This window comes from Melospiza georgiana, chromosome 4 (genome assembly GCF_028018845.1).
Source record: "Melospiza georgiana isolate bMelGeo1 chromosome 4, bMelGeo1.pri, whole genome shotgun sequence".
Classification (NCBI taxonomy): domain Eukaryota; kingdom Metazoa; phylum Chordata; class Aves; order Passeriformes; family Passerellidae; genus Melospiza; species Melospiza georgiana.
Genome location: NC_080433.1, coordinates 74,306,064 through 74,330,745, shown reverse-complemented (window position 1 = coordinate 74,330,745; position 24,682 = coordinate 74,306,064). Strand labels below are relative to the sequence as shown.

The 24,682-nt window shown below is 46.6% G+C and overlaps 1 protein-coding gene across 8 annotated transcripts in view; it reads right to left on the bottom strand.

Moving 5' to 3' along the window:
• The window catches only part of SOX5 (SRY-box transcription factor 5), a 597,965-nt gene extending 573,534 nt beyond the window's left edge, over positions 1-24,431 (bottom strand). For 4 of the 8 annotated variants that reach the window (XM_058022194.1, XM_058022195.1, XM_058022189.1 and 1 more), the window contains exon 1: positions 23,338-23,442. The gene's annotated coding sequence lies outside the window, so the exon portion shown is untranslated. Of the gene's footprint in view, positions 1-9,246; positions 9,267-22,190; positions 22,282-22,968; positions 23,015-23,337; positions 23,443-24,385 lie in introns of those variants that run through there. The other 4 variants (XM_058022190.1, XM_058022192.1, XM_058022196.1 and 1 more) reach the window with 4 other exon arrangements.
• Between the last annotated feature and the right edge of the window lie 251 nt (positions 24,432-24,682).

Sequence of the window (24,682 nt, the reverse complement as noted above, 5' to 3'; positions counted from 1 at the left end):
TCAGCACACATGGCACACATTTAGAATGGACATACCTACCAGGCTCTTCAGCTTTTACCCTTTTCAACAGGGCTGTCATCCCCTCTCCTCACTAAAGGAGCCTGATCTTCAAAACAGGACTTTTCTCTTGTACACTGTAATCAGCAGTGATTTAACAATAATATTTATCCTTGGGATTTAGTGTTAAAATAACAGAGAGATGGATGAATGCAGCTTTAAACTCATCTTTGCTTTTGCATCCATCACTACAAAATGGCCCAAGAGCTGAAACAACTCAGTGAGGTCAGAGCAGTGCCACTGCTGCAGAACTGGCAAAAGTGAGGAGATGGTGACCAGAAAATTGAGGTTTTTAAACTCAGGAACAGGTAACAGACTGGCCACTGTACATCTTGCTAATTCCTGAGAATGAGAAGCAGGAGAGGGAAAGGAACAGCCTGGCAAGGACTGCAAGCCCCAACACGACTTTCAGCCTCACTAGCAAACACCAGGAAAGGGGTGGAGGAATTTTGGTGCAATTCCTGGGAGAGATTTGTATGCAAACAGAAAGTGTTACAGAAAAACAGCAGAGAAAACGGTTTCAGAACACACTCACATCAGAGACGCAGAGATCTGAAGCAATAAAAGTCAGAATATTGACAGTGCCTTGTCCAGTGGGAGGTGACAAGTCCTGTTGGCTGGTTTCTGCAGCTCTGGTGGGGAAGGAAACAGGGAGGCAGAGAGGAGGTTCCCTGCCCTGCCCTCATGATGATGATGCAGAGACCAGAGGAAGGAGCAGATTCAGAGAGGAATACTCCTTTCACAGGCACAGCTCTTCAGAGTCTGTCAAAGTGCCTGAGCAATTCACAGCACAGAAATATGCGCAGATTTCTACCTCTTCTTCAATTAAATTTTGGGGAATTCAAAAAAAAACGTTGAGAAAATGAATCTGAAGTTATCTAGGCAACATGAACAGAAGTGTTACCTTCATTAAATGCAGCTCATCATGCTCGGGATCCCTGTGCTCCCAAACCCACTGTGTGGAGAACAGAGATGTGACAGACACTGTCTCAGTTCTTCCCTTTTGGATATCATGTACCCCATGAAGCACCACAAGGTGAAAGGATTTATTTGTGGGAGGAACACAAAACCTGAGAGTCCTTGTGGCCCCTTCTAATGGTGTGTTCCAGGGATACAAACACCCATGAACTTTTCCTGTTGTCTTGGAATACCTTAAAGCCTCAATGCTTGTTATCAGATGAAAATCTCAGTTTCTTTTTTAAAAGTGCTGAATTTTACTGTTGAGTTGAAGAGCCTGAGCTATAAAGACTGAGAGCTAAAGCTGATAAAGAGGAAACCAGAATCTGTTCCTTTTAAATCCCCATGTTGCATAACAGTTCTGATTTTCTATCACTAGGGATGGGCAGAAACACTATGATGATTGTGGACAAAGGACAGAAAAAGCACCAAGAGAACAAAGTGCACAACAACCTGAGTTAACTGCAAAGTCTGGATTTCCTGGGATGAACTGAATCAGAAGTAAAATCCTACAACCTTTCCAAGTGTAAAATGGAATAACAGTGCAGCAGGTAATCCAGTGAAACACTTTAAAACCTACCCATTCAAACCACTGCCTCTATAGTATAATTGATAATAATGGCAACCCAGTACCTGGGAAGCCTTGAATTGAAACCCAGTGTAGAGGTGATCTTTTAGGGCAGGTACTACCATGGAGTTACAGAAATGAATTCTCTTTCTATCTCTTGTGAGTCCAGCTCATGTACAGCACTCATTTTCTAGGTACCCTAGTGCCTATTTATACAGCAGCTCATGAACAAAAACTGTTCAAGATCATTTAGAAAGATAAAGATACCTATTCCAAGTATTAAATAAAACTGCTAGGAACTTCCTAGAAATTTTGCTAAACAATAGAAAGCAAGTTCTTTATTTTCTGCATCACAAGCCTAATAAACCCCCTGTTCCTGCACTGCAAATTTCACAGTAAGAATGGAGATTGCTGAAAAGAAAAACAGATGGAGCAGAACTGCTGAATGCTCTGGAACTCCCAAGGTTGTGCACACAGCCCTGGGGCCTGAACTGGGATGGACCAAAGGGCACATCCTACTCACTTTCCAGAGCAGCTTCCAGAGCACCAGAAGTGGAAATGAATTTGCATTTGCTCAAATGTAAATGATATTCATGAGAATAAAAGGAAATCTCAGAAGTTAGGCTTAAATATAGCATATTCATGAATCTGAAAGGGGTGTTTATATGTCTTGATTTTTTTTTTGAGCTTTGTTTATATTCCTATTCTGCTGATTTGTAGAGGCAAAAACATGTTCTCACTGGTCCCAAGTGTTGATGCCCAGCCAGTGAGATGGACCAGCAATGCATCAGATCCATGTGGCAGACACCAAGCTAACAAACTCTAATGCATTTATTTATTTTGGGGTTTATTTTGGAGCTTTTAGGGTGCAGCAAGTAGGAAAGGGGACGGCAGAAAAGTGCCAGAGCTGCAGCAAGAGCTGGGAAGGAGAGGGAATGTGGGAGGGCAAGGAAGGAAAGCTCAAGATTCAAGGAAGATAATAAAGAAATCTTCCAGCACAAACCTGGATCTCAGTCTTCCTTTGCTGCCCCGGTATGCAGCAGCCAAGAGGGAAAGGTAGTTCTGCTCCACAGGACATAAATGACCTGCCAATGCATCCAGGAACAAAATCTCACAGATTATTTCCCCTCCACAATGATTACTCTTACTTCACATTATTACACTCAACGCACACAGAGAAGAGTGCCCACTCTGTCACATCTTACCTAAAAGAAACGATAAATATTTTGTTTCTATGCATCAGATTTAAAAATCATGGACTGTTACTCTTAATATGTAAGCAAAAGAAATTAAATACGTAAGCAAAAGAAACAAGTCACAGCAATGGCATGCTGCAAAATACATGTATTTACAAACCTACAATTCTCAATTCTCTTATTAAAAAAGCCTCATGAAAAACTGGTCCTCTCTCTTGAACAGAAAGGCAGCAAAATGTTTGTATTTTAGGTGTTACTCTGAGAGCTCAAGAGACAGTTCTGGACCAAAGGAGAGCATGTGCCCACTTTGCCTGGGCCACAGAAGAACCCTTGCCAACTCTCTGCTGTACCCTCAGGGTATGCTGCGTGCATGCTGTCTAAAGGTACCTTGGAAGACACAGTGGGAAAAAAAAAAAAAAAGTAAATATAAATAATCCTTAGGATTTTAAATTCATTTTATACCAACTGTTTTCCTCCTGACTGTACTTGGCCAAAACATTCTCCTGTGTTAAAGTCTATGATGGGAAAAAAACCATTTCAATCTTACGTGCTATCAAGACTTTCTGAAGTGTTTTGATAAGCACTGGCTTTTAATCAAGGATTACAACATCAGCAGAGAACTTGACGTAGCAAGTCACTCATATCCCTGGGGTATGCAGTCTATATTTTGTGTACTTAGTCTCAAGGCACCTCTGCAGCCCAGTGTGAGCCAGGCCCTGAGACAAGGACATCACCCCAAAAGCTTTTCTGTAACCTGCAGAGCTCCCTGAGAATGCAATGGGTGAAAGGCTGACATCAGCCCATCCTCCTGAACACACACAAGGGCAGCACCCCAGTGATCTGCAAAGGATGCCACAGGCGCCTGGATTTGGCCCATCTGGTGCTCTCATGTGCAAGCTCCAGCTAAAGATATTGCACTAGAAACATTACCACGGTCCCCAAAATGAAGACACATCACAAAAGCAATCCCTTAACCAACTCTGCATGAGGAGGATAATCCTCACACCTCCCTGTGCTCCCCCTAGTGCAGCTTGGCCCCCAAAGAAATCCCATTTTCTTGCAGGAGCAGCATTCCCACCAGGAATGCTGTCTGCTGGCAGTGGCAGGGTGCTGCAGGAGTAAATCCAGACAGACAGCTCCCACAGAGGAATTTACAGAGCACCACATCCCATGGGGAAACCAAGGCAGAGGTGTACAAGGAACATGTCTGGGCCACTCTGTGGATCAGCGCAAAGCCGAGATCAGACCCATCACCATGATGTACTGGCAGCTGAGAAAAAGAAAATAGAGGAGCTTCAATGCTTGAGATGACAGCAAGAGAATTAATTTTCTGATGTGGTGTTTTGTTGATTCTTTCGTCTTGTCATGTACAGCAGAAATAATGTTCATAGGATTAGAGTAAACTCACAGCAAAAGACTCTTATGATTATTAAGCATCTCAGCTTCAATTTGATGTTTTATCACCTGCCAACCTTGCACATCAAAAATGATTTTTGTGTGTATTTGAAATACAAAATTTACAAAATATCAGCCCAGAATTTAAAACACTTCTTAAACATGTTCGAAAAGTAAGTTTAAAATGTCACTGAAGCTACAAAGAGGAAAAAGCTGTCCATTGCTCTTATGCAATAATTAATTTTCATAAGAGCCCTTATTATGCATTAGTTTTTATAGAGCAACAAAACATAACTGCATGCTATTGTTTAAACATTTGCTGCATATGCCAGAAGAGTAAAGGCTGGAAATAAGTGTAAAGGATAATACACAAAACGTAGCTAAATGTATTTTATATTATGGATCCATAATACAGAATGCAAATGATTCTGACTAAGCATTCACAGGAGACAGTCTTTAGGGTGCATGCTGTGAATGTATATTATGAATAATGCATAAAACTTGGCTAAATCTTAATGAGTCCATTGACATCCTATGGGGTCCACAGGAGCCTCAGATCCCAAAGCATGGCAGTGGCACAGCGCTCTCCTCCCCCACTTCATTTAAAAAATACTTGCTTAAGACAAAGGAAATTAAAACACAAAAGAAAAAGCCCTTAGCTCTGATTTAACTCCTATATGATGGCAAATGCAGTCACAAACTCTGGCTTCCTTCACTCTGCTGTGCCTCCATGGTCCACATTGAACCAGGGCACTGTATGGCCTTTCTGTAGGGCTGCATCAGGTGTGGGACACAAGTTACTCCTAATTCCCAAATTCATGCACTCAAGGGCTTCTCCACACACAAAAGAAAGAGGATGAAAGCACCCCTATTATATTTTTTCTCCATTCTCCTTCCCTAATTCCCAAATTCCTTAAGCCAAATAACCCATGAAGAAGGCAATAGCAAGAAATATGGGGGGAAAACCATCCCATTTACTAGTTAGAGCTACAGCAAAAAAATCAAGTTCACATGCTGAAGGACACTGGCAATGGGTGCAGTCAAGAGGACAAAGAACTTGACCAAAGAGAAGCTATTTACAGTTTCTAAGTACAAAACCACAGTAAGACAGAAATCTCCAGCTCCCGAGTGAAACCGTAAGGTTGTGCCATTCAGTCTGAGTGGATGAGTATACCATATTCTGTAGGGAAAAAAAACCTTGGCATCAAGCCCCAGTTCCACTCAGAAGTGTGAAGATAGTTTTTGTGTGTCATGTGCTTGGAAATAAATGAGTGGATTTTTCCTATAGCACAAATACAAAGAAAAATAACTGATTAAGCTTGTGATTATTTAGGGTTACGAGCCCTCAAATTGGTTGGAATAGTAATTAATTAATACTTGCAAAACCCACAAGTGATGGTTAAGTCTGTACGTCCTTAAACACAAAAAACCAAGGAACAAAAGGTCAAGAGCCTTCCCCAGCAGGGCAGAGTGGGACTGTGCTCGAGCTCTCTGCCCTGCCCACTCACCCTGCACTCGGGTGGGCCAACACTGCCCTCCTCAAGGACCACTTGGGTGCCCAGCCAGGCAGCCTGGGCATGGCCAACACAAAAATACCTGTGCAGGGCCCAAACTGGTGGAATAGAGGCCACCCTTGGCTCTGCCTTCCCGTGGCATTGAAGGCAGCACACACACACCCATGCCCCCCAAACTGAGCAGGATTCTTTGTTCTCTCCCTCATGCCCAGTCAGACCCCAGGTGTCCACACTCACAGGGGCCGGCAGACCAAGGGAGCACTTTTCACCCCTCCAAATTTCAGCATCAGAACCTGCCAGACTAGAGCAACAAGAACCCTTGTTACAACTGGAACAATAAGAACCACACACCAAATCACCATGTTGGAAGAGACCTTCAAGATCATCAAGCCCAAGCCAGCGGCAACACCCCAACTGAACCCTGGCACCCAGTGCCACATCCAGGGATGGTGACTCCAGCACCTCCCTGGGCAGGCCACTGTCACAGCTGAGATGGCCACAACACACAAAATATCCCCACACAATTTCAGAAAGCTTCCACCCAAACAGGGTAACACCTTACCTCTTCAGAAGGGTTCAGGCACCTGCCCACACACAGTAACACCATTCCAGTTTGGAAAGCCTTTCTGTCCCTCAGGCCAGACTTTTATGCCCTGCTGCTGATGCCCTGCCCCTGTGTGCCCTCTGTGCCCTGCATGGCTGTTACTGTCAATGCTGCTCACCTGTGTGCACAGCTGGGGCCAATTGGGGCTGATTGGGCACAGCTGGGGCCAGTTGGGGCTGATGGGGCACAGCCCCACCCCAATCACCAATCTGACTCTGTGCCGAGACCATTCCAGAACTTTCTCACCCTTTGTGTAAAAAACTTTTTTCTAATGTCCAATGGAAAATCAATACCAAGGAGAGAGAAACTATCTGGGTGTTCAGGAAGCATTTTTGAACACACACACACACACAAAATGTGCTTAATCCAGCTTTTGCTTTCCTTGTTCCAACTTGTTACAACAACAACAAAATATTCAAACATGATTTCTTTTACATGAAAGCATTCAACAGAAAGATCCTGGAGGAAAGTAAGTGATGGAAAGAGTTCCACTGGATCTGCAGCAGAATCTGGCATGCAACATGCACAGAGAGAGCAGGGACACACCTGTGCTGACCTCTGAGTATAGCTGCCTGTGTATTTAAGCATGAATACACAATCTCATTTTACACCATAACCATACCCTTTTCTTTTGATAGCAGGTGAGTTTTTGTGCATTTATAAAATGAATCCAACTTCTTGTGGAGATGTAAATTTGGCCCTGCTACAAAAACACATATTTACACACACACACAGATATATTCTAACCAAAAGCAAGGGCCAGACTTTCATAAGAACAATACTCCCAAAGCATTTTACCTTTGCAACCCATCCTGCTACTATTTCTACTCGCTGCTACAGATATCAGCAATTGCTTCCTCGCCTCCTCACCCCTCCTGGACACCAGGGGAATAACAGAGAAGGAGTCTCCTGGTAGCACTTTCATTCCCAGCAGGAAGCTCAAGCGTTTGTGATATCCATTTTGATACAAAACCTAAATTAGGCCTCTGGAAATAGGTAATGCATAAAAAGAAGCATTTTTGTGCCACAAGATTATTATTATAGGTTACTGTTAACCCTTGGGAGATGGAGGTGAGTCCTGCAGCTCCCCACTGGGCTGAATATTTGCTGAGAAATCACAAGCACTACCTAAGCAGATATTTCAGGTGTGCTTCATGCTAAACAGAATGATCCTGTTGACCCATCATATTCTGATAGCCAGTTTGAGAGCAAAGCACTGTGAGTTAAACAAAAAGGATCAGCACAGCATGCACATGCTGCAACTCTTCTGTGCAAAGAGAAGATTTTAAAGGGGCTGGATGCAAGGACAACTGTGGAATTACAAATGCAGAGTTCAAACAAACAAAAAAATACTATATTTGGGAGCTGCCCAAAACATATTTTGCCTCTTGGCTCCCTAAAATTCTTCCTTATGGCAAAGTTTCATAATCTAGTGAGAAGAACCACATCATTCAAAAAGGAAAATATAAATCCAAACCTTTAAGTGTTTTGTACTTTTCAAGTTTCAAATCACTGCAGATTAAAGTTTCAGGGCTGGAAGACTGTGTGATTTATCCCACCTTATGCAAATCATAAAGCTGTACAAATCATAAATTAACTTTTTTCCTTCAGAACCAGCATCATGCCTGAAGTTTGGAGAAGTGGTCAATAATTTGGATTCAGTGAGCCAGGCTATTGTGCACTAAAGCTGCACCACCTCCTGTTGTGATACAAGTTGGCCCAGCATTGTTCATTGCTTGACTTACTCCCATAGCAAAATGAGCCACAGAGGAAACTCGGTCTGTATCTGCCTCCACAATTAATTCAAGTTCAGCTTCTCCTAAGCATTCCTCTTTCCTTCAGACTTCAAAGGGCTATAAACTGTGATCTTAAACGCACAACCAACTGTGTGTCAGTCGGTTTTCACTAAATATAAATAAATATTTCAGTAAACTGTGGTTGCTACTTGTTAAGCCTGGGAAAAATGGAGCCTTGCAGTAGCCTGGAAGACAAATTGGATCTCAGAGCCTCACACATCCTCCCATTTAAATCCCTGTGCCTTGTATACCTGCAGGAATAACACGGGAGAAGCATTCCAATAACTTCATGTAGTAGCAAGGCAGGCTGCTGCTCTCCTAATAAATTTAAGCTTTATAGCTCCTTCACTCCAAAAGCCACATTCTCGGCTATTCCTGCACACTGGAGGGGCAGTCCTCTGCAAGCAGTTTATTTCACAGACCTTTCTGACTATTGCACTGGCGACCAGAGCACACAAATCTCTGCACCCCTGCGTGGGTAAACATTCATAAAAATATCCTCCCATCAACAGAACAGTTCACATGAGCTACAGCTCGCCACAAGGAACAAGGACTCTCTGTTTGGCCCAGAGATTTTCCTACAGCCATGGAAAGGCACAGGGAGGAAGCCAGAAGTCCTAGCAGCTCCTTTTGCACTCCACCATGAGGTTTGGCATGGCTTTTCCTAGACAGCCCTCTCTGCTCTAGCAGCTCTGACATCTGCACATTGCATTTGCCCTGTTGTGCAAGCAGGGCTATTTCCTCAGAGATAAACAGAGATCACCAAGCCCACGATGCCTGACACAAACAGAGCTCAGACCCAGGCTTCCTTGGGCAGCCCAGACCCATCCTTTTCACTTGCAAATGTAAAGCAAACTTGGCAAGACCCAACGGGGAAAAGAAGGAAATGATCTTCATAAAGAAATGGGAAGGGAAAATCTCCCTCCCTCTCGCAAGGCACGCTTTTCTGAGCAGCTATTTGAATCATCCCTGCTCAAAGACAGTCCCACTCCTTCAGCAGTGGAAAAGCAATACAAGGGTCCTGTTCCACTCCTTCAGCAGTGGAAAAGCAATACAAAGGTCCTGACATTCGATCCCCCAAACATTCTGTCATTTCACGGAGCAGGCTCCTTGGGGGCTCTCAGACAGAAGTTTGCCCAAATGCCTTTAAAGTACATACCTGATTCTGCCTTTGTCTGCTGTGCTCCCTGTGCAGCTGCATTCCCAGGAAAATGTTCCTGTGCCCCCTTTCCCCGTGGTTCCCACAGCCTGCTCAGGGCTGCATTCGCTGCTGGCGCTCGGCAGTCACGCTTCTTCCTCAGCTGATGCTTCCCTTCATTTATTCTGAAGTTTCCAATGTAAAACAAACAGGAACACCACCTTTCTGAAATTACTGCTATCCCACTGTCCTCCAATGCAACATTAACAAGAGGCAATATTCTCCAAAGCTATGAAGCATATACTGCCCTAAATTACATTGCAGTCGCTGCCCTGAGCTTACACATTTTTGAATAGGAAGGCTCCCAGGGATCTCTCTCTCTGTTCTGACTGCATTTACTGCTTTAAAATATTTTTAACCCAGACACTGAAGTGCCAGCCTAGCAGCCCTTCATGCTAATCCTAGCCTGGGTGGCTGTTCTTAAGGGAAAGCATTCAAAAATTGTAGCAGTGCATCAACTTTGACCCTTTTCATTTAAAACATGAGACTTCTTTTTTTTTTCAGGGAAAAAAAATTAGATTCCAGAGGGAATCACTGAACTCTGACCTGCTTAAAATTAGTTTTGTTTTAGTGCCTGTGTGGTGACTCAACAGGCCAATTTTCCAGACACTTAAGACTTCTCTGCTCCTGAAGATTCCAGTTCAAGTCCTGGACTCATTGCCTGGGGTCGGATCAGAACACTTTGTTCCAGGGCTCCAAGCAGTGAATTCCCAGATCCCCAAACCCTTGCCAGATGCTGGCATGCTTGGTAATAAGTAGGGCTGCAACCAAGTTAATTATATTTTTTTTAAAAATCTGTGAAGAGTTTTGCTTGCAATACATATGTTAGACCAAAAGAATTTCCCTGCAAAATTCGGCAGTCGAGAAATGTTTACATGGCTCTGATAAACATTTCATGATAAGCTGGATTCTTTTGGGGGGAAGGGGAAGATGTGTACTTTGGTCTTAACAGTGCAGCAAATAATTCTCAAATGGCTCTGGCTGAGTGTATCCATCTCACTGGGAATAACTGATTTAATTTTTTTTTTAAATCTGTCCCAGGCATTACAAACACCAAATGAGTCACCATAGACTCCTATGCTGCAAAAAATAGCATCACAACACTTCATTTGCTCTTCAACAGGACTTCAAGTGTAGTGCCTGGTATCAAAAAGCCTTGTCAGTTAAGAAATTAAAAAATCCCAGGAAATGACACCCCAAAACAATCCCTGAAAAAATTACTTCCTGCAGAAGTTTAACACCACCCAGCACAGCACAGCTTGTCTAGGAGAAGTAATTCTCCTCAGTCTCAACAGAATTTTTCAGTTTAATCTCACCATTAATGCTCTAGCATATACTTTCTATCTTTCACTATCTTTGGCATCTCAAATGCCAAAACAAAAACCAAATACCAAAAAAAGTACCAAATACCAAACAGCCTCAGAAGTCTCCTGTAAAGTGAGTGAGCACTATTATCCCTATTTATAAGTCCACAGGAATTAAAGCAAAAAAGATGCTGAGAAACTTTGGCCATGAGGCAAGAAGAGGCAGACCCAGAACCTGGGTGCTGGTCCACATTAAATGGCATCTGTTCCATTTCCATCCCTGTTTCACAGCCATCATGGGAAGCAAAGCGATGCCAACGCCTGTAATCACTTATTTGACAGCTGCTAACCCAAAGAACACGAAGGCAATTTATACACCGTGCCCTAATCTGCCTGCATTTGATCATGGATGAGCACAGCTCCAGTGCAATTCTGGTTTTCCAAGTAAGAACGCAGCTTTCTTCCTTTTTCGGAAAGCAAGCGAGGCACTAAAAGACAGAGTTTTAACACACAGTCATCAATATGCTCCTCTTACAAATACAAATGTAAAACAGTAATAACACAAACAGTGAGGCACACTGTGCTGCATCAACAGCACCTCTGCCTCCTGCCCAGAAACCCTCCTTCAGCCTAGCAAGGCACCTCCAGGGCACACAGGACTGGCCTGTCACCCCAGGTGACACCATCAGGCCAGCCAAAGGGAAGGGAAATTCTGTGACAACACACAGGGACTCTGGGCTGGGAGCATCCTCCACATATCTACCCTCAAGATCTGCCTGGTGATCACAGTTGGGGATAACAGGACCTTAAAAATATCCAGTGGGGGTAAAAGTTCTGAAGCCAAGCTGCTGAGCCATGGCCAATAGCAATGGCAAATGTAAAGAAGTAATTCATGTATGGTGGTCAGATGTCCAGGTCATGGTTTCTCTGCCTGAGAGGATCTCCCAAAGAACCTCCCAAAGGTCCTCCCAAAGAGGAGCTCCCACCCAGTGTCCCCACCAGGGAACCCAGGCTCACAAATCCCCACCAGGGAACCCAGGAACACAAATCCCCACCAAGGAACCCAGGCTCACAAATCCCCACCAAGGAACCCAGGCTCACAAATCCCCACCAGGGAACCCAGGAACACAAATCCCCACCAGGGAACCCAGGAACACAAATCCCCACCGAGGAACCCAGGAACACAAATCCTCACCAAGGAACCCAGGCTCACAAATCCCCACCAAGGAACCCAGGAACACAAATCCCCACCAAGGAACCCAGGAACACAAATCCCCACCGAGGAACTCAGGAACACAAATCCTCACCAAGGAACCCAGGCTCACAAATCCCCACCAGGGAACCCAGGAACACAAATCCCCACCAAGGAACCCAGGAACACAAATCCCCACCAAGGAACCCAGGAACACAAATCCCCACCAGGGAACCCAGGAACACAAATCCTCACCAAGGAACCCAGGCTCACAAATCCCCACCAGGGAACCCAGGAACACAAATCCCCACCAGGGAACCCAGGAACACAAATCCCCACCAGGGAACTCAGGAACACAAATCCCCACCAGGGAACCCAGGCTCACAAATCCCCACCAAGGAACCCAGGAACACAAATCCCCACCAAGGAACCCAGGAACACAAATCCCCACCGAGGAACTCAGGAACACAAATCCTCACCAAGGAACCCAGGCTCACAAATCCCCACCAGGGAACCCAGGAACACAAATCCCCACCAGGGAACCCAGGAACACAAATCCCCACCGAGGAACCCAGGAACACAAATCCCCACCGAGGAACCCAGGCTCACAAATCCCCACCAAGGAACCCAGGAACACAAATCCCCACCGAGGAACCCAGGAACACAAATCCCCACCGAGGAACCCAGGAACACAAATCCCCACCAAGGAACCCAGGAACACAAATCCCCACCGAGGAACTCAGGAACACAAATCCCCACCAAGGAACCCAGGCTCAGAAATCCCCACCGAGGAACCCAGGCTCACAAATCCCCACCAAGGAACCCAGGAACACAAATCCCCACCAAGGAACCCAGGAACACAAATCCCCACCGAGGAACTCAGGAACACAAATCCCCACCGAGGAACCCAGGCTCACAAATCCCCACCGAGGAACCCAGGCTCACAAATCCCCACCGAGGAACTCAGGAACACAAATCCCCACCAAGGAACCCAGGAACACAAATCCCCACCAGGGAACTCAGGAACACAAATCCTCACCAAGGAACCCAGGCTCACAAATCCCCACCAGGGAACCCAGGAAGACAAATCCCCACTGAGGAACCCAGGAACACAAATCCCCACCGAGGAACCCAGGAACACAAATCCCCACCAAGGAACCCAGGCTCACAAATCCCCACCGAGGAACCCAGGAACACAAATCCCCACCAAGGAACCCAGGAACACAAATCCCCACCATGGCTCCTCCAAGGAGAGCTGTCACCCATGCAATCAATGTGAGCTAACTAGGTTATTCATCACCTGCAAAAAATCCCTGCTGCTCAGAGATTTTTGGATACAATGGTGAAGTGAAGAAGGCTTTCTTCACCGTCCACGCAGCCTGGGCTCAACTCTGCAAAACAAATTTGAGCCGCAGTCAGACTCAATGTCAGACTTTTGCCAGCTGAGCACCCTCTCACTTCCTCAGTTTCAGGTCATCTGAATACCTTGACAACCTGTGAGGATAAATCAAGCACAGAAGGTGTTTAGGAACTAAACACACATGTCAGGTGTTTCTACAAAACCTACACAAAGTTATATCGAAGCAGCCCAAATTCCAAATCCTTAACAAATATATCACACATTTTGGAAATGGTGGGCAGGAACTTGAAACACAGCCTCACTGGTTATAAAAAATGAAAGGAGACAGAGTAAAGCTGGGAGGAAAGCAGGAGAGAATGCACATTTTTTGCTCTGGAGGACGGATCAGTTGCATGAAGCTTATTTTCACTGGGGTAGACTCTTTGAACAATACTAATGTAAAAGCATATTAAAAAGCACATTAATACATGGGATCTGTTGATCTCCATGCCAGGGATTGCTGGGGCTCCCTGGTCAGGCCTCCTGCCTGATGGAAGGACCTCACCCAGCAATTCCTTCTAACATCTGGTACAGCCAAAACCAGGGCCCAGGCAAAGGCCCTGCTGGTGCTCATTTTGCATGGAGAGCAAGAAAAACTGAAATAGAAACTGAATATTCCCACTTCCTTCAGCCAAACCAGCTTGGCACCAACACGCCCTCAGGCCAGTGAAGAGAGCCATGGCCATAAACCTTTCCCAGAGCCTGGCTGTGTCACCAGACCCATCCTACTGCATGGCACAGAAAACTGATCCTGCCACTGATGGTTTGTAAAAAATTATTTACTCAAAGGTCTTCCTCAGCACCAGTAAAATGAAAGCTCCCATTCAGCAAAGAGATGAAGCTTTTGCCCAATTTGAAGCCCCAGAGGAGACCTGCTGGGCACTTTAGTGGGGCTGAAGTGCTCAGAGCCAGGCTCGGAGCCACGTCAGGGCACAGTCCCCGCCCAGCCACTCCAAACGCATCCAAGGCTCGCGCTTTGCTTCTGGAAACTTTGTTCTCACTTTACATATAGTCAAAACCTGACAAGAGCTCACTGTCGGATTATGCAGGAAATCTGCAAGTTTCACCAAGGTGTGATCTTATGCTTTTTCACACATTATTGTATCATGCTGCGCCAGAACACTAACGTATGCACAGTTCTAAAATAACTCGCATTATTACAGCCCAGCACGGCAAATGGCACCCAGAAGAGACTTGCTCCTCAGCGCCCTGCAAACTGATAAAGGGTCACCATTCCTTTCTTATGGGGAGGATTTAAAAAAAGAAAAAGAAGAAAAAAAAAAAAAAGAAAGAGAAACAATCCAAACCAAACTCAGCGTTTCAAAACCTTTTCCCCCATTTCTCTCTCTTTCAAATGAAACTGTCAATTTTCAGATTTGTCTTTGGTCATGTCAGGGTGGGAAAATGGGATTTAATAACATTTAACTGACTTGCTATCAAGAAGGAAACATATTTTTCCTCTTTCAAATTTGAAACCAACACTTTCTCTTTTTTTTTTTTTTCAGTTGGCCTACTTTCTTTTAAGTTGCTTTTCAATTATTTATGAAAATGCAATAATGCATTACTTTGCTGTGCAAATGTTTAGAAGAAGGAGATAGTGTCTTTCAAGTGAAAAAGCCCCATCCCTGGCCGTGCAGAGGTTTGTTTAGAAGCGCATTGCAGGTGACACTTTATTAAAAACAATATGCTTTCATTTGCCTCCCGACACACATCCCCACTTTCTTTACACTCAATACAAAGAGGTCCACAGAAACACCCCACTCATTGCTCTCCTGAGCTGGAGCTGTGACAAACAAAAGCTCAGCACGGGAAGCTGTACAAGGGGCTGAGCCAAAGCCTATCAGGGCACTGAAAAGACTCCACGCTTTCTGAACAGCCTAAGAAGGCAAAACCCTGTCCTGCTAAATAAAGGAAACCAACAGCAAAACACTCAATGGTTCAGTCAGATTTTTTTTAAGTTTTTTGCTACTTTTTTACTTGAAACAGCTGGATTTGGAAACAGACATCACTGAACACTGACTGCTGAACTTCTTTCTGCACTTTTCAAAATCCCACATGGATGCACACTTAAGTGGCTAACCACAGGCTCACCGCCTCAAGGTTTTAGCATCAATAGACTAAAACAAACAGCAAATTCTGCCTCGACAGCAGCAGGTAGAAAACCAGGCCCATAATGCTCAGATGTTCTTAACAAGAGCGTAAAGCAAACTGAAATATAATCAGGGAAATACAACCTACCAAAACAACCCTAAGAAACCCTAAAACAACCCTAAATAACTCAAAACAAATACAACCTACCAAAACAACCCTAGCAAACCCTAAAACAACCCTAAACAAACCTCCATCCTTAAAGTTTTCAAGCCTCAGCTGTACAAAACCATGACTGTCCCCATCTGGCACTGGCCTTGCCCAGGCAGGTGGCCACCCATGGTCCCACCTGGCCAACATCCCCAGTGATACAAAAGAAAAGAAAAGTGTAGAAGGACCTAGAGATCCCAAACTTTGCTAGTATTATTAAAAATTTAAAACGTCTTCAGTATCACTCCTTGGAGCTGGAATCCATGTAAATCCTGGGGGAGCTGGAGGACACCTCTCACACCCACTCGTTGCTGTCCCTGCAGCTTTTCTGAACAATGTTTAACACCACAGGTAACTTAGAAAATTAACTTTTTTCTTTTCCCCTCTGTTAGAATTACTTAGGGCACCTAAATCACCCTGAAGGTCAGTGGGTCACTGTCTGCATGGTCTTAAAAATGCATAGCTGCATTGAAATCTCATTCATCTAACTAACACCATGCTTGTAAACTCATGTTTTGCTTAATTTACATGAATTTTTAAAGCTAAGGCTATACTTAAATATTGTTCTTAAACAGGGCCATAAAGCACACCTCTACAACTCATACTCAGGTGTTGAGATAAAAACAATTGCAGAAAACTGTACAGTTATACAAGTACATATTTCCCTTTTTCTTGCATGTAAAACCACAGATTTTAAAACTAAGCAAAGCAAGAAGAAAAATCTCACATTCTGAAAACCTTTTACTATTGTGCAACAGCATTTTTCTTCCATCTTCCCTCTTACAGCTACTTCTTTATGTTTGCATGCATGGCAGAGGAGCTTGGGTATGCAACTGCTGCTGCTATTCACACCACAGGACCCACGCCTTTACCTCCAATCCACTTTAAGGATTAGAATCTGTTGGTTTCTCCATTTTCTACCCCAATTCAGCTTGTTACCTCTCACTAGGAGCCCCTTTCTGTGCCAGCACAGTGCATGAGTTATTAAAAGAACAGTGGGACATCCGTGGAAGGTGCTAGAAGGTGCTTCCCTCCCCTCCAGGGCTCCTCATGGAAACACAGGCACTGCACTCATTCAGAGAGGTTCTCATTCTGCCTCACACAGGGTGAGACACTGCTCTAATGGCATCCTGGGACTGGGGTGGGAGGAAAGCACCACATGGAGTGCCCAGGCATGGGTTTGAAATGTGTTGGAGGATCCCCTGCACACATTTTACTGAGAGAGCCTCAAAGGGCTGCAGAGCTGAGCCCCATACCCAGCACATCCCAGGGGATCACTGTACACATTCCCTGAGCTGCTCTCCTCCATCCTTCAGCTTCCAGAACTGCCAGCTGCCTTTCAGAAGCACCAAACTCACACTCACACATTGGTACATATTCATCAGCATTTACTCATTTGTAGCCTCTCATGAGAATTAATATTATTGCAGAACTTCCATCATCCTGTGCAAACTGCTACTTACCTACAGCAGCCCTGTTTGTGGGAATGCCTCATTACATCTAATTTCAGGTTTCAATTGGAAGCTGTTTTGCAGAAGTGACAAGCACTTCTCTGTTTCTATCCCAGCCCTGTCTGTTCTGTCTGCAGGAGGCTCAAAAGGGATCTGAGCAACAAGTTCCATCAGGAACTCAGCGGTTACCCTACCTGTGCACACACTGCCTGAGTAATCAGTGTGTGACTCTCAAACCTGAATTAATTAATTATCCTGTACGTGTAAATCTCAACCACAGGGTGCTGAATGCACCACAGAATCACACAAATCACCTCTTCGCTCCCAGTCCTCCTGTCCTGCTCCTGGAGGCTGCCTGCCCACAACTACAGACATCAAACCAACCTGCAGCACAGGAAAGAGCACACTATCTCCTGCTGAACACGCTCTTCTTCCAGATTTGAATTTGTAAAGCAGAACATTGCATTAACACGTTCCCTTTTCCGTGACTTAATACACTTTTGATATATTTTGCATAGGTTCCAGGCATTTGTTGTTAAACAGAAGGGCAATGGACACATACATTGCATTTCTTGATATTATTTATGCCCTCATCTATAACAACACGAGCAGCATGATCTTTGATGCCACAGCATAAGGGGGAAGCTCATCCCAGTGACAAGCCAGTTGTGTGCTCCTGGATGTCACAGAGGGACAGCACAGAGTGCCACAAGAGCTGCCTTTCCCTGGCTACCCCAACGGTCCCCAGGCTCCTTCCAGAGTCACTGGAGGAGACTCCACCAGTGTGAGATCTGGGGCAATAATCACTGTCACAGAATAGGTACTTTCTCTGTTTCAGTAAGAAAATTCTTTAATACAGAAGTGAGCACCTGGCTTTAATTCAATCTGCTCGGAAATCACTCGAAAACCATTCATTTTCTATCATTTTCTAATTCTCTTCTCTAATGGCTTCTGAATCTTTTTCAGTGTAAACCTGGTCTATTAGGACTAATCTCCTGGTGGAAGGTCGGTTGGGACATTAAAATGGTATTCCCACCTAAGAAAAGCAACTCCTCTATTCCCTGACTAAAGGCACTGACTCAGCCATGTAATAGGTATTTTGCTTTCATTAAAAAAAAAATGGATTGCAAAATTAACTTCTAGATCCTTATTAAGTAAATATTTAATTGGTTAGCTGAGGATCACAAGTGTGTCCCCCAGCCTTTTTCATTACACTGAAAGCTTGCTCATACACAAGGATTTTATAGCAGTGTGAAAGGTAGACTCCATGGTCCTAGTTTAGAAATTGAACCAATTTAATTAAATGTATCTTTAGACCGACTGCTACAAACCACAATATGGCACTCAGTTTAATTTAAAGCTGTTTTGTTCACTTACTCCCTGTAGAAGTTGAAGATACTGCAAGCCATATTTGAATCTGTTTCAAAGCTTCTGAGCAGAGCAAGCTCAACTGAATTTTGTCCCCAGTCCACCAAAACATGGGCAAAGCAACTTAAAGGAGGAGGAGCTCAGCTAGGAGCTGGCAATTTCACCCTATGCCATCCTTGCTGTCCTAGCCATCCTTCTAACCTGCTTAACCCAAAAGCAGTGCTGAGAGTCTGGATTTCAATTAAATTAAAAGAAATTTAATTAAATGCAACAACTAAGATCACTGCCACTAAGAGCAGTAGTAAGACCTTAAATACAATTTTAGTAACCCTCCAGTTCTACCTTGCACATCCCACTAGGCTTGGACTGGCAAAGCCAAGTTCTGAGTACATGGGGTAAATCTAGGCCTGCTGAGTCAGACACGAGCATTCCTAAAACCTTTCAGACCCATTTCAGGTAAAACCTGGATTCCCTTTCTAGGCACCAGGAGACAATAATGAAAGTCACTCCTCTACAAGATGAGGTCTTATTTGGCTCATCTTCTGTAAAACTCTGCTCCTTGCAGAAGCTACAAAATGCACTGGCCCAATGAGTCTGCTCAGTTTCGCTCAGGACATGCTTACAAACCACAACAGATTGGTCTAAGTGTTCAGTGTCCTTTCTCAGACCAGTGCAGCATTAATACAGCATTAATTCCCATATATTTTAACTGAAATCATTCAAAGGATCAAATACTATTACAAAAATATATCATTTAAACAGTGTGAGGATTTTTGCTTGAGATTTTGCAGGAGTGAAGAATACTATCCTTGTAAAATAACTCTGACCTGCACTTCTCAGGCAATTAATTTCCTTGTAATATAGACAAATACTTTATTCTTCAAACAATAATGACAGAATACACTTTAGCTTTGTCACCAGGATTTCTTTTTATTTAAAAGAACAACAGGAAATGGGAATGGGGGAGGGGAAGAGTTCTATTAAAGGACAATTCACTGAAAGGTCTTTTAGCTGGCAATTGTCAGCGCAGCTCAGGGCCAATGGATCAAATTTAACTCTCAAAAGTGCTGATGGTTGTATGAGTCTTCACAGTAGGGGCTGGCGCTCTGGGCCACTCAAGTTCAATTTTTGGTGTTACCACTGGATGGAGGAACTGGGATCTTGGTGAGCAAAGATTTGCTCCGTATTTGATGCACTGGGTAAAGTGGTATTCTTAAAATCACCAGCCTCCCAAGCAGCTAGTAAGCCAGCAGGAGGTTACTAGGAAGAGAAAGTAATTGTCCTTTGTGCCTCTGAAAATAGCCAATATTAAAGGATCCTCTTATGTATTACCTGCGTTCCAATCTACACTTGCAGCTCAAAGGAAAAGAAAGAGGCTGGAGGAGACAGAAAATAAAGCTGTCAGAAATATTACAGGAGACCCTCCTCAGGCTGCCATGAAGTGTATGGTCTCCTCACCCAGAAACCTGTGCAGCCAGAGAGGATGAGTGCTCTGTAAGCAATGAAGGACTCGTTCAGACAATGCACTTTACATACACAGAGTGTGCTGTGCATGTCCCTCTGCATTCAGCACCAGCCTGAAGAGGCCAAGGACCTGGGCAAGGAACTGCAAGAGGGATCCTCAGACACTTATCCAGGATGGCCATGGTGCAGCCAGCACCATGGGGACTCCACTGTACATAAATCACTGGAAATTCACTTTACATGCAGCCTTTGCTCTCCACACAGTGCCCAAAGCAGGTGGAGCGCAGCACAGCCAGCACCACAATGCTCAGATCTTGACCTGAATGTTGTTATTTGTTAGCAAATTTCCCAAAAGGAAGCAGATCTGGCTGCCGATTTCCCTAGTCCTACTGTTTGGTCACAAACCTGCAAGGAAATTTACTTTGGGTCTGGGCACAACATGAAATAGAAAGAAAACTCTTCCAAAGCCCCCAGCGCTTCAGTGCTGCTGGAAAGGAGCTCACTCTTGTTTCAAGCCTCAGTTCAAACCAAATTTGGGTCTGAACTTGACTATATACTGTATCCTAAGTGATCAACTGGACTGTATTATCTAATATCTTGAGATAAGGAGAATTAAGCAAAACAGATTGCAAAAAAAAAAACCCTGAACTTACAGCACAGCAGACTTAAAGGCTTTATGAGGGCCATTCCAGTGGGGTGCAGTGCCCACTTCCTCACCAGCAAGATTCCCACTGCCTTCTGTATGAGAACAGCTCTGCCTGCTCAGGGAACATGTGAGGATCTTCATGTTGAAAACAGGAAAAAGAAAACTTCTGTGCTAATAGGAAAAAAATCCTTGCAATAATACTAATCTATTTATAATGGTCAAAAAACATGACAGCTTACAACAGCGTCAGAGCAGTGCTTTGGCAATATTCTAGCATACTGCTGTATTTTTAGAAGGACTGTTCATTTACTTTCTCCAAAATGCTGCAGAGTCCTTATTTTTCAACAAACGATCTGTGTTTTTTTGGTGTATCATTTGCCAACATCAGAGTGTTTTATCTCAGGGTAAGGAGGAAAAAGCAGAGCTCCTGCACACAGGCTGCTGTGCAGCAGCACCGCCGGGGATGCCAAATCCCAGCTCCTCCCTGCTCTGCGCAGGGAGAGCTCTGCCACTCACAAACCTCCCTGGAAGGCTCAGCAACACAAAACTGCTGGGTTTCCTCACCCTGAGCCGTGAGGAACTGTCCCACTGCAAACAGCAGGGCTGGCAGTTTAATGGTGTTGCTCAGCCTAAGTGGTTCGAGCGAGTAGCGTGCACGAGGAGAGGGCAGGGAGATGTGTTGAAGCACTTTTAGGTTTTCTCAGCACAGGGTGCTTTACCATTTCAAAATTCATCTGCAAGCTACCTTCAGTGAAAAACTGTCAGGTCTCACCTGGGCCTACAGGACTATCACAACAGGATGGTCACAGTCCCTAAGAGCCTCTACATCCATAGCTCCAAGACAAAACCCACAGGCTCCCACTTTCTTTCTAAAAAGCACATACGAGCTTCCATTGCTTACAAAAACTTACACTAGGCTAAATTAAATACATGTGCACCCACATGTTAACTGAATTAACTTGAAGCCATCAATACGTCTCAAATGTCCATCTGTTTACACAAGCCACTTGCAGCTTTCAAGTCTTGTGCTCCTCATAGTGTAACTCTCAACCAAAACAGTCTAAGTGCAAGCAGAAAGCTCTGCTGTGAGATTTCCATGCATAATGACCATGTGTTTATTGGGTTTTCATGTTCAAATCATGTCAGAATAGACATGCTATCCATTTGCAAGATGCAACACATCATGCCAGCCTCTCCCTCTTCAGCTGCAGAAGCCTTGTAAAACAAAGCTGGCTCTAACCTGGACAGATATTATAGCTAAATTTAAAATATCTCCCTCTGCAATTCCAATGTGATAGCTGTAAACAGTGCAGCTTGCAGGACAAAGATTTAATTTCTGAGGCAATAATGTATCTTCCAGATCTGGGAAGGATTAAGAGCAGCAGATACAAGTAGCGGTTTCCAGGTAAATTTCGGGTGATAAAATACTTTGATGAAAATCTTTGTACTGGCTCTTTGTAAGAAAAACTTTGCACTAGCTTCCTCTAAGAAGTCACCTTTTAATCTGAGTGGCTCACTTCAGCAAGGCTGGGCACAGCTAGCTGGATTTAAACTGGGAGGATGAAAGCCAGCACACATTATCCTACAGTTCTACAGCTGGAATCAAACTTCTTTTCCTAATCTAAACTAAACTTAATATTTCACTCTTTGACAGAGATGGAGTGAAATGCAGCTCGGCTAAAAATAAAAAAAGAACCAAAAAACATTTTCTCTCTAATTTTAGGATATTGCTGGCTTTCCTTTTAGAAGAGGTCAATGTTTCAGCAATGATAGCAAAAGCTACCTGTGCCAGCATGTGATAGCGGCCTCTCAGAGAAAACGGTTCTCATCAGACACCATCCTCCTGGACGTCCCTACTGTATTGCTGTTGATGATGATGATTGTGATGTTGAACGCCTACAAATCTCCCACGTGCCTATTTCGTTGGCCTGTTTTGTTTTTTTAAAAAAAAAATAAATAAAAAAGGAAGAGAAAAAAAAAAAAAAAAGCTCGAGGCCATTATTCATGAGCAGTAAGAAAACAAATCACTCTTAGACCTACTCCTCTTGCAGATTCCCACACTTATTACCCAAAATCCCACAGCTCGCTATTGGTTGTACCCTTGACCAAAGTACAGGGCTGAGGCAGCATGCCATCCCCTGGGAAAAGCCGATCACGTTCCTCCCGGCGAGCGGCTCCGGTTATTCTAGGATCGTAGTCGGGCTGGAATAAAGTCCCCGAACTTTTCAGAGAAGGCAGCGCTGGCTCCCAGCGCCAGCGCCTGGGGACCCGCGGGGCCGCGCTCCGCACCCCGCCGGGGAAGTCGCTTTTTCCCCCTGACCCGCTTTCTTTTCGAGGGGAAAAGAGCCGAAACGAGCGAACCGAGAGCCTTCGGCGCCCTTCCAGAGAGCCACCCTCCTGCTCGGGCAGAAGCGAGGAAGGCGCTTTCCGGCAGAACCACGGAACGATGCTCACGCCGGTGCCCCCACCCCGGAGCCGGTGCGCTGCCCGCCGTACCCCCCGCTCGTCCCCGGCAGCGGCGGCCGCCGCCGCTCGGCACTCACGCACGGAGAGGCAATTACAATAATTTAAAGCTTCCTGTCCGCCGGCTCCGCCGGGATCCCGCGGGCTGAGCCATGCCCGGGCAGGCAGGAGCAGCCGCTGCCCCGCCACACGCGCGGGCACCGCGGCCGCACCGCCCCCGCCCGCCCCCAGCCCGCAGCGGCGGAGCGGCAGCGGCAGCAGCAGCAGGAGGAGGAGGAAAGGGGGGGCGTGACAAGTTGTGCCAAACTTCGGGAGGTGTGCGAGCGGCCGGGAGGGAGCCGGCCGAGCTGGGCTGACTGCCGGCCCCGCCGCCTCCCCCGGCGGCGCCCACCCCGCCCGGCCCCGGAGCCCCCCGGGAGCGGCCGCGGCGAGGAACAAAGTTAAAACGGCGGCAGCCGCGCACCTACCCGCTGTCTGTCATGTCTCCTCCGGGCGCGGGGTGCTAAGTGAGACACTGGCGGGGTGGGGAGAGCCAGAGGTGCGGGGAGGGACCGGGAGATGGGTGTTTGGTGAGCTCTTCCTTTCTCTCCCCCCTTCTTCCCACCCCTTCCCCCTTCTCGCTCTCTGTCTCTCAAGGACGAGGTGAAATCCCTTGGCTGGTCATGAGGCGGCTTCAGAGACAAACAACACAATGCAAGTGCAAATAACAAAAGGGAAGAAAAAAAAAAAAAAAAGAAAAGGAGAGGGAGAGGGAGACCGGGAACAATGGGGGAGGAGAGGCTCGCCGCGCCGCGCCTGGCCGCCGCCGGCACCCCGGCAGGCAGCGGCAGGAGGAGGAGGCGGAGGAGGAAGGCGATACGGTGACAGCGGGGAGGGGGCTGCGCGGGGAGTCCCCCCGGCACGGCGGGGCTGCCTCACACCGTCCCCGACCTCCTCCCGCCGCGCCCCGGGGCGGCCCTGCCTGGCGGCCCTCGGTAAGTGCCGCGCCCGCCGCCCCCGCGCTCGGCCATCGCCGCCAGCACCATCCTCATCCTCATCCTCGCCGGCCGCGCAGGGAGCGGGGGCGGGGCTGCCCGCCGCCACAGCCCGCGGTTCAAAGCGGCGGCACCGAGCCCTCCCCGCCTGCCCCCTGCTCCGCCCGGCAACTTCTCCGCCGAGCGGGGCTGCCGCGGCTCCCGGGCACACCGCCCCGAGTCCTGCCCGAGGGGCGCTCCCCCCTCCCGCCCTTTCGCTGAGAGTAAACACGCCGAGAGTTGCGTGGCCGTGGGCGTGTGCGTGTCCGCCGGCACCTCCCGCACCGGCAGCCCGTGTCACCGCGCCGCGGTGCCGCACGGACGCGTGGATGCCCGCTGCACCCCCTCTCTGCATCCCCTCTCCTCAGCCCCCGCTTCACTCCCGGCACCCAGCCGGGCGCAGGAGCCCATTCAGAGGCAGAAGTTTGGGGTCCCTTCCCCTCCGAAGATGAGGAGGCGCGGCGCTCCAAGCCCACCGGTGTCCCCGCAGCCCCAGCGTTACCTCGGCGGGACCGCGGCTCCCCGCGCTGCTGCAGCCCCAGGCTCGGCAGCCCCCGCCGTGTCCCGGGTCCCCGCTCGGCTCTGCCCCGGCCCCGCGGGTCCCTCCTTGTCCCGCCGCCGCTCCCGGGCTGCCGGGGAGCCGGCCGGCCCTGCCGGGGCTCCTGCGTGCTGCGGGGGAGCTGCGCCGGCCCCGCCGCTCTGCCCGTGCCCAGCGCGGCGCTCGGAGCCCGGCCCGCTGCCCCGGGGCTGGAGCGTGGCGGACCCGCCGCTGATAAAGCCACGCTCTCGAGAACCGGGC